This window comes from Lynx rufus, unplaced genomic scaffold (genome assembly GCF_022079265.1).
Source record: "Lynx rufus isolate CCGP_SWC_20201006 ecotype Redwood Valley unplaced genomic scaffold, mLynRuf1.p SCAF_20, whole genome shotgun sequence".
NCBI lineage: Eukaryota > Metazoa > Chordata > Mammalia > Carnivora > Felidae > Lynx > Lynx rufus.
Genome location: NW_025814835.1, coordinates 29855921 through 29865789, shown reverse-complemented (window position 1 = coordinate 29865789; position 9869 = coordinate 29855921). Strand labels below are relative to the sequence as shown.

The following is a 9869-nucleotide window of genomic DNA, read 5'->3' as shown; positions in this document are numbered from 1 at the left end:
TCTATATTAATTTCTTCATGAATTTTTATCATTTCTCTCATTCTTCATTTAGATTTAATTGTACTTCATATGAATTCTTAGCTCATTGACTTTTATTTATTCTTTTTTTTTTGAAGACACATTTATTCAGCATCATGATCAGACTATTACATATAGCAATCAACAGCATGGGTACAAAAAAACATCTACATTAAAACCCTTTGTGGAATGCTTTACAATTTCCACAGAACAGAAACTAACCTGTTATACAATTAATCACAAATACAGTCCTCAAGTTTTTGCCCATACACATGAATATTGTTTAAAACATGTCTTCTTTGTCGCATCTAGGCTCTGCCACCACTGTGCTTGGCTGAGTTCACAAATCCGTTGTAACCTGTAGCTTCCCTGTCACTTCTCTGGCTCTCCTCTCCTGCTAAGCTTTGTTTCCTGGCAGTAATCAAAACCTTCTGCCACTGCCACAGCTACTGCTGCTGCTGCTAGAACCACCATAGCCACCTTGGTTTTGTGGTTTGTCAAAGTACTGGTCTCCACCACCACAGGGGCCACAGTTTCTGTCTCCAAAATTTCCTCGTTTCATGGGTCCAAAATTTGAAGACTTATTTTTGTAATTGCCAAAATCATTATAGCTTTCCACCTCCAAAGTTGCTTCCATCATCACCAAATCCGTTATAGCCATCCCCACTGTCACCATATCCACCACCATCTTGACTGCCACCAAAGCCACCTCACCCACTGAAGTTTCCTCCAGAACCAAAGCTGTCATTCCTACCAAAACCACTTCCACAACCACCACCAAAGTTTTTAGAACCACTTCAACTTCTTTTGCTGGATGAAGCACTAGCCATCTCCTGCTTAAATAGAGCTTTCCTTACTTCACAGTTGTGGCCATTCACAGTATGGTATTTTTGAACAACAATCTTGTCTACAAAGTCATGGTCATCAAATGTTACAAAAGCAAAGCCTCTCTTTTTGCCACTGCTTCAGTCAGTCATGATTTCAATCAGTTCAATTTTCATATACTGTTCAAAACAATCTCTTAGATGTTCTTCATGTATCTTCTTTAATGCCACCAACAAAAATCTTTTTCACAGTTAAGTAGGCACCAAGTCTTTGAGAATCTTCTCTTGAGACAGCCCTCTTTGGTCCTACAACTCTTAATCCACCTTGTGTGGCCTTGCATTCATGGCTGCATCTACCTCTTCCACACTGGCATACGTGACAAACCCAAAGCCTCTGGATTGCTTGGTGTTTGGATCTCTCATTACCACAAAGTCTGTAAGCATTCCCCAATGTTCAAAATGGCTCCTCAGACTCTCATCAAACCACTGATGAAAACCTCTTGCAGCTGTTCAGGCTCTTTGGAAGACTCTGACTTAGACATGATGGCGGTGGAAGGGGAGATATTTGCAATGCTTACTCGGCAGGGTCCACAGGCAGAAAGCTTTTTTTTCTTAACAAATACATGTAAGGCTATGAATTTCCCTCCAGTCACAGCATTAGTGATAACCCATAGGATCATGTATGTCATATTTAAAAGTATTTTCTACTTTCAAACATGATTTATTAATTGTATTGTTATTTATAAGTGTAGGTTATTTATAAGTGTGTTGCTTGGAATAGAAGCTGTTGAGAATTTTATAAAGTGTTTTTCCCCCTGTAGCTTAAATCCACTGTCATCAAACAACATATTCTTTGTGATTTTAACCCATTATCTTTTGTTGAGATTTGCTTTGTGGCCTATTTATATTGTCATGTTTTCAATTAAAATAATTGACATGTATTCTCAATTATTAAGTACAGCATTCTGTATATTTCAAGCAGATCAGAAAGTGATTTACTGGGCTGAGCAAATTGAAGCCAGAATTTTCAGGAGTTTTATTAAACGATGTAAAACCAGGAGTAAGAGAAAAAGCCTGCAGCTCAGGGGAATTTGAATCATAAATCTCTGAATAAAGCGAGGACACCTGAAGAGTGATACATTCACTGGTGAGTTAGGAAAACAAAATGCTTCCCCCCCCCAAAAAAAAACCCCACAAAAAACAAAAAACAAAAAACTGCCTATTTTGCTTTAATAAGGAGCAGGAAAAAAAATAAAGGGAGGAAAATGTTCCTTTCACATGAGTTTAGGAATGAACATCACAATCATAATTCACTAAGTACATGGGAAATCATTCCACTATGCTTAAGGGTCAGAAGTAACAAGAGCATTTTACCAAGATTTGCAAACATTGAAGATACCTAAACTATAATATTAATAATATAAATTTGTTTAAAAATTAAATAGAGGGCACTTCGTAAAAAAATAAAAAAGAGAGTGTAAAATTAACAAGCCATATTGGTAAAGAACCAAATGAATTTTGTAGAAATTTAAAACATGATAATTGAAATCCAAAATTCAGTGGAAGGTTAATATAGCAGTTTACACATAGATGAAGAGAGAATTGATAAATTGAAAGAGATCTGAAAAAATCACCCAACTAGAGAAAAGAAAAACATAAAACAGACATTAAGAGAGGATGAATGAAATTATGGGGTCCAACATGCATCTGACTGGATTTCCAGATAAGGACAGAAATGAAGAAGTAATGATTATAGAATACTAGCTGAGAACTTTTCATAACTATTTAAAAGCACTTCGTATTTAGAAGACTCAGTGAATATCTGGCAAGAAAAATGGAAATATATTTATGTCACAGGAAAACTACAGAACGTCAAATTTATCATAATTTTATAATTATGATATTGTGGTATTGTCACAAGGATAAACATAAAAAGAATAAATATTTCAGAAATATAGCCACGCATATAGGAAAACTTTATAATTAATGGGACTCCTATAAAATAAGAAAAAGGCAAACGTTCTAATAGAAAAGTGGGCAAAAAATATAAATAACTATTATATAAATATTTAAGAGGAAAAATAAGTCACTAGTGCATGTAAAAACAAAAACAAAAATTCAATCTTAATAAATAGCAGAGAAATAGCCTGTTTAACGTCCTTGATAAAAATGGAGAGCAAAAGAACTCTTAGACATGACTGATGGGAGTTTAAATTCGTAAAACTTAGGAAAACCATTTGAAATTAGCCACCAAATTTGAACCTATTGTGACGTGGGAAGCCATACATATGGGAGTATCCAGTTTACCCTTATTCTCTTAGAGTAATCTTTAATACTACTCCCTTTAATTTTTCAAAATGTTTCAGGTTGAACAATACACTAACTTATCATCCTACTTATGACCCAATAAATCTACTTCTAGATATATTTAACTAAGAAAAATTCTTCTTCACATATGCCAGGATAATTCCATGAGGATGCTTCTGGAGCATTATTTGTAATAGCAAAACTTGAAATCAAACTAAATGTCTACCAACAGCAGAATGAATAAATAAAATTAGATATGTTTTTAATGCTGGAGTACTATGTAGAAATAGAAATAAATAGATCTTTACATACAATATGGAGTAAAAACATTGTTTGGGTGAAAGAAGGAAGTGACTAAAGAATACATGTTTCTATTACCATGACATTTAAACATAGGCAACCTATATATTAAGTCATATACACACATGTAGTAAAATAATTAGCAATTCAAGAAAATAATTCATATAAAATTGAAAATAGTAGTTATTTCTCACAAGAAATAGGAGATTTAAGGGAAAAGTATATGCTGAGGATTTCAAATACACTGGTTTCTTCTTTAAGCTGGGGTGGGACTACTGAATAATAATAATAATAATAATAATAATAATAATAATAATAAGATATACCCTTTAAAAAGTATGATGTATTTCACATTTAAAATCATTATTAAACTGAAAATTTGATAAGATATTATTGATTTTTATCTTTTTCACCCAATACCTATACTTACATGTCTTTCTCAGTTGAGTGGGTAATGTTCATATTGATTTTAATGGCTCTTTTGTGTACCTTGGATAATAACTTTTAACCCATAAATGTGTAGGAAATAACTTCCTCCTGCTTGCTGTTAGCAAAAAGTAAGTTCATAAAAATAATTTTGTTTCCTTTAAAACAATACAATACCCCCCCCATTATTGTGTCCAATTTAGAAGTTTGAATTTTTGGTTGTTTCATCATTTAGAAAAGTGCCAGTTTTGCTTCTATACTAATGATATTACCTGAAACTAAATGGCATTCTTTCATTATATCTTCACATATTGGACTCAAGAATCATCAGTTGCTCATTTAGAAAAGCCTTTTGGGATTAGTCAGAGAAATATCTCTTCTTAGAAACAGCAAACTCAGTCCTGGGTGGGAGTTAATGTGACTGCTTCCACATGCCAAGCCAATGGACCATACAGCTGAAAATAGATGCAAGACTCCTTGACTCCAAGTCAAGGCAGAGAACCATTCACATGAAGAGCTTTCAATGGGCATGCTCATGTGCTTGTTCAGGATAAAAATAAATACATATGTAGCTTTAAACTGCCAAATAAAATAACCCTATGCACTATGCTCTTGAGATGTGAATGACTGGATGGCATATCAACGTTAGGAAATAGGGGAGCCAGGCATAACTGCTAGTTACGCATCAGTGATAAACAAAGTTGGATAAATGTATTAGGACTCAGATTACAGCTCAAAGTTAAGAATGGCCACCAAAGAGAGGAAAATAGCAGGGACTAATATGTTGTAATGAAACAAACCACATGGCCCCACCACACACATGCCACCCTGTGCTGCATTAATTGTTCCTGTAGCTTTCATTTTGAGTGGCTACCTTGGCCATCAGTGTAATGGGTAGTGGAAGAAATTACATATTACATTTAATTGTCACATTGAGCAGCACAGTGATGCAGGCTTTCTTGGAATTTTAATAGAGTGACCTGGCTGGCTTGCCAGCTAATATAAAATCAGCCTCCTAACTACTTTCTTTACTGCTGTCTTGATGACTTCAACTGATAAACTCTTATGACCTTTCTCAATTTAATTCAATTTGTTAGGCATTTCAAATGGAATTTTTCTACACAAATTAATGGTAAATGAGGGACCCCCCCTCACCAACTACCCCTCCCTCTTTCCTCCAGGAAAGATTACAGTAGATGAATTGGAATATAACTGGCTAAAATTGCATAAATGTTCAGCATTAACTCATGCAAGGCAGCTTGCAATTTTATAGTGCAAAATACTTCCCAAAGTGTTGGTCTGGGGTGAATAACTAAAACAAAATTTGAGGTTACTCTTGTGTTTGATGGAAAATTAAATTCTGTCGTTAATAATATGGCATTTCAGTTCAGACAGACATAGGTTTGAGTCCTGGTATGACTATTTAGCAACTGTGTTCTAAGTAGACAAGTTGTTCAGCGTCTCTGAATGCCAGTTTACTTAACATGAAAATGGGAGCCATAATGCCTATATCATATAATGATTATAAGAATGTAATGAGAAAATGTACATAAAGCACCTAGCATGGTGTCTGGCACATAAAAGTGCTCAATAACTGGCTCATATTTCTGCTTTCCACTGTTACGCCCCATCAAAATCTATCTCCCATAATCTGCATCTCCTGCTGTCCCTTGGTTCTTCATTTCAGCCAGATGTTCTTAGGTAATACTACATTTAATTAGTCAGGCTGGGATATGTTCCTGTGCAAATAAATCCTATAGCAGCCCCGAGTCTCATAGACATAAGGATTAGTATAGTTTTGTAGGTCTCTAACTCTGGATCCTGTGGACCCCTGGAAGCGGCATTAAGGCAAAGCCACCCAGTTCCAGAGCCTTCAAATGTCTTTTCTCTCTCCAGAGTTAAACTGGTGGATCAGATCTTTTTTTAGCTGAGGCTACCAGGGTGAACATGGACTTGTCTTACAACAACTCTAAATACTGAAGGGATGCTTCCTAATTGTCCTTAGCCTGGAGAACATGGCTGATCTCACCCAATTCCAGATTTTGAACAATCCTAAATCTGAAAAAGACTACCTAGTACAGTTAGGCAAGCTATTACCCATCCCATGCCAGGTGAAAGAAAGCTGGTCATGCTCAACAGTTGAAAAGGAACAATTAGCACAGTAACCATGTTTGTATACTGCCTCCTCTTGCTAGCCTTACTCTACCCTGGTCAAAAATTTGAATTATGGACTTCCCTCCTTGATATGAAATATGACTCAAAAAATCACAAAACTGTTTTTTATCCATGATCATGAAAACAAAATTTTGAAGGAGGAGACTGGATAGAATTGTGAGTCTTAGTTTAATTAAGGACACTTTCATTCTTCATATCTGCCTGTTTGTCTTTAACCATGGTCCAGTGGGGAAATGGCTACGAGGTGAGATGTTCCCACATTCTTCCTAAGTATTCTCATCATCACTTTCCTCCACTGATCTCAACTACCCCCACAATGCATATCACGCATTTTACCCTCCTTTTCCAATTCCATTCTTCACTTAAACACTTCTTTCTACTAAGCCCAATGAATGCCTCAAACATGTAGAAAGCCAGTGCTATTACAATCCCTTAGTTTTCTTCACTAAAAATAGCAGACACATAAACTCCCTAATATCCCCATCGCCACTAATGGAATTCCAGCCTCAAAGATTTTAACAGTTATCTCCTCTGCAGTCCATGCTACTGAAATGCCTCCTGCTCTGCCAGCTCAGGTGTCATTATTTGGGAAATATTACTTCTCAACAATTTCGTTTTCTAGTTGTTTGCTTTTTTCATTATTTGCAGTTCAGCAGCTATTAAGATCCAGTGCTGTGGAAAACAACAATAACAACAAAATAGCAGCTTAATAACTAAACTTAAAAACCAAACTAGTCAGCAGCGAACAATGCCTTGTCAACATTTCTAAATGGAGCAGAAAGAAGGCGAGCCAAAAGGACAGAGAGAGGGCAAAAGAGAAAGGGACGCTTCCTGATGGATGAGTATGCATAAGTGCTTCAGATAATGGCTAAGAGGTACAGTCTGTAGCACATTAAAGAGGAGGAGGAGACAAAGTGAACAATGGCCTTGGAAGGGGACCCCAGCAGTGTGATATGGACAGATGCAAAACTTGGTGAATTGCTGAAGTCAATACAGGTTTCCCCTACTATCCGAAAGTAGAGCGTTCTTATGAAAACTTTCATAGGCTGAAATGGTGTAAAGTGAAAAGGCAAGTGCCATCAATTTATATGGAAAAAATTCTGAGCATTCTCAGGACCAAAAATACCCTCTCTTAGACTTCTCTAATATGTTAGGACACATCTTGCTAATGGATACACAAAATAAATTGAGATAAAGCACAGATACTCACACAGTTCAAAGCTACGGCAGTTGATGCTGAGATGCTGAATATACTTACCATGGAAGAAATTTGACAGGCCACCTTTGCTGCTCAGGGTGTGCGCTGTCTCTATATACTGGCTTGCTGTAATACAAATGCTCAACAATATTTTTGCTGTTCCTCTTTTTCATAAAAGCAAAAATTTTCTTCCAATTAGCAAAAACAGGCACTAATGGAGGTCTTTCACAAAAATGGAGTGGCATAATACGAACTTTTAAAAAGTGGGGGTATCTGTAGTATCTCTCTGGGGATTCCCTATGCAAACAGCCTTCGTTTTAGGACTCTTTCCCCCTCTGAGCATCCCACCTCCCTTCTGTGTCCTGTTCCCACAGGACTTTGCCCTCAGATAGATAAAATAGATCTCCCAGCTGATGAGAATTTCATACCTTCTCCTTCCCAAGGGTACTTACTGGGGCAGCAGATAGTCTGGGAAACCCAAAACCTTCATGTTCCAAAGTAAAACACAACAGATTTCAAGGAGGAGGAGATATTTTGGGTCTGTAGAGTTTTTAAGTCCCTATCAAACCACTCCCCAAAGGCATCTGTCTAATAAGTAATACATTTATTCTTAAATAGACTTCTTTCGTGTTTTATATTTTAAGAGTAAAGGACACAGCAGTGACTCAGTGTGGTGTCAGGTTCAGGATTAGCACCCACCTTCCAATTTCCTCTGAATGGCAGGGTGGGAGGAATCCTTCTTCTGGCTTACTGTTAGAGTTGAGGTCGGTTTGAGTGGGCCAAATAGACCACCCACAAACTGCAACAAATAACAATAATCTATTCTTCTTAGGCCATTATTCACTGTCTCACCCAAAGTAAGTGATTAAAAATTGTGATTTCTTTCACATTACAAGGAAGCTGTCAAACTTCAGCCTCTCATCATGGTTTTACAAGGTTGTGTTGAAAGGACAAAACCCCACATATTGAATTTGGCTCTCCACCATTAGCCTGAAATCATCAAATCAATGCTGGAGTCAAAACCTGCAAGAACAAATTCCCTAAACGACATTTTGTGTTTCTACTGACATTGTCCAATAGCCTTAATTCAGTCTCCTCAGCCCTTTTTTTCAATACTCACCACCATGACTTACCCAACATTTTGCTCCCCCCAAAATTAAACTGTCTTGCCACCCTAGTGTCATTTCCCAAAAATCTAATTGAAAAGCACCACCTTTCTGAAAACTATGCTCAAAACTCACCTCCAGTTAGACTCCTCCTCTGCATTTCCCCCATATGCTTTATCTGCCACCTTTGTCAACAGAGTAACTTATTGGCCATCTTTAGTTGATCCTGACTATGTGGCATCTTCACATGGATATTTAATAAAGATAATAAACATGTCATTTCAAAACCAACTCACTTTCTCCTAAGTCAATGGAATCATATGAGTCCAGTAATATGAAGTTCTGAAACAGGTAAAAAGAGCTTAGAGTAGGAAAAAAATTATAAGATTGGTTGTTTCTGGAGGTGGGATGGGCTGGGCTGGGAAGAAGTATAAAGAAATTTTCTAGGGCAATGGTCATGGTCAATGTTTTGATAGGAATTTGGATTACATAGATGTATACAATTATCAGTTCTAATAAATGTACACTTAAGATTGCTGCATTTCACTGTAGGTAAACAAAGAAAAAATCAACTGATTTCCAATCCTTCACACCGGTTTTTCCTTTAGTAATTCTCAGTCTTGTAAAAGTTTATCATTAATTCTTTCACTCAGAGTGAAACATTGGAGTCAACTGTGGTTTATGTTCTATCTACAAATCCTGTTGGCTCAAACTTCAAAATGTTATTGAATAATATTTTAAGTTTTGTATTACTGGTATCCTTGTACAAACCACCATCAACTCTTCCATGAACCACTATAGACCCTCTAATTGGTCTATTTATTCCCACTCTTGTTCCTGATTTCTCCCCCAGCTCCCTTGCCAAGTCTCTAGTTGTGTAACACTTACATTGTAAAGCATAAATCACATCATAGTTCTCCAATTTTCCAATGGTTTCTCATCACAATTAGAATGAAATAAAAATTAGAATATATTTCCTCCATGGATTACAAGGTAGTAAGTTATCTGGCTCCTGACAAACTCTAAACTCATTTCCAACCTCTTACTCTCACTCCACTCTTGACATACTTGCCATCCTATTATTCTATGAAGCACACTGCCACCTCTCTGCCTAGAGAACACTTTCCCAGGTAATAGCACACCTTACTCCCTCACTTCAATCAAGTCTTCATCATCTAGTTTTACCTCTCAAGAGAGGTCCTCTTGATGACTTCCCCTAAATTAGTACCCCCATTACTCTACCTTTACCCTATATCCTATTTTGTTCATAGCACTCATCACACACACACACACACACACACACACACACACACACACACGAGATAGAGATGGACATAGATGATAGATAAAAGATAGATAGATAATTATAAGGAACTGGCTAATGCACTTATGGAGGCTGAGAGGTCCCCTGATCCGCTTCTTGCAAGCTGGAGATCCAGGAAAGCCTATGGTGTAATTCAATTTGTCTGAAGGCCTGAGAACCAGGGAAGCTCATGGTATAGATAGATTCCAGTC

At 36.8% G+C, this 9869-nt stretch overlaps 1 pseudogene; it reads right to left on the bottom strand.

Moving 5' to 3' along the window:
* Positions 1-332: 332 nt before the first annotated feature.
* LOC124516981 (heterogeneous nuclear ribonucleoprotein A1-like) lies at positions 333-1384 on the bottom strand (annotated as a pseudogene).
* Between the last annotated feature and the right edge of the window lie 8485 nt (positions 1385-9869).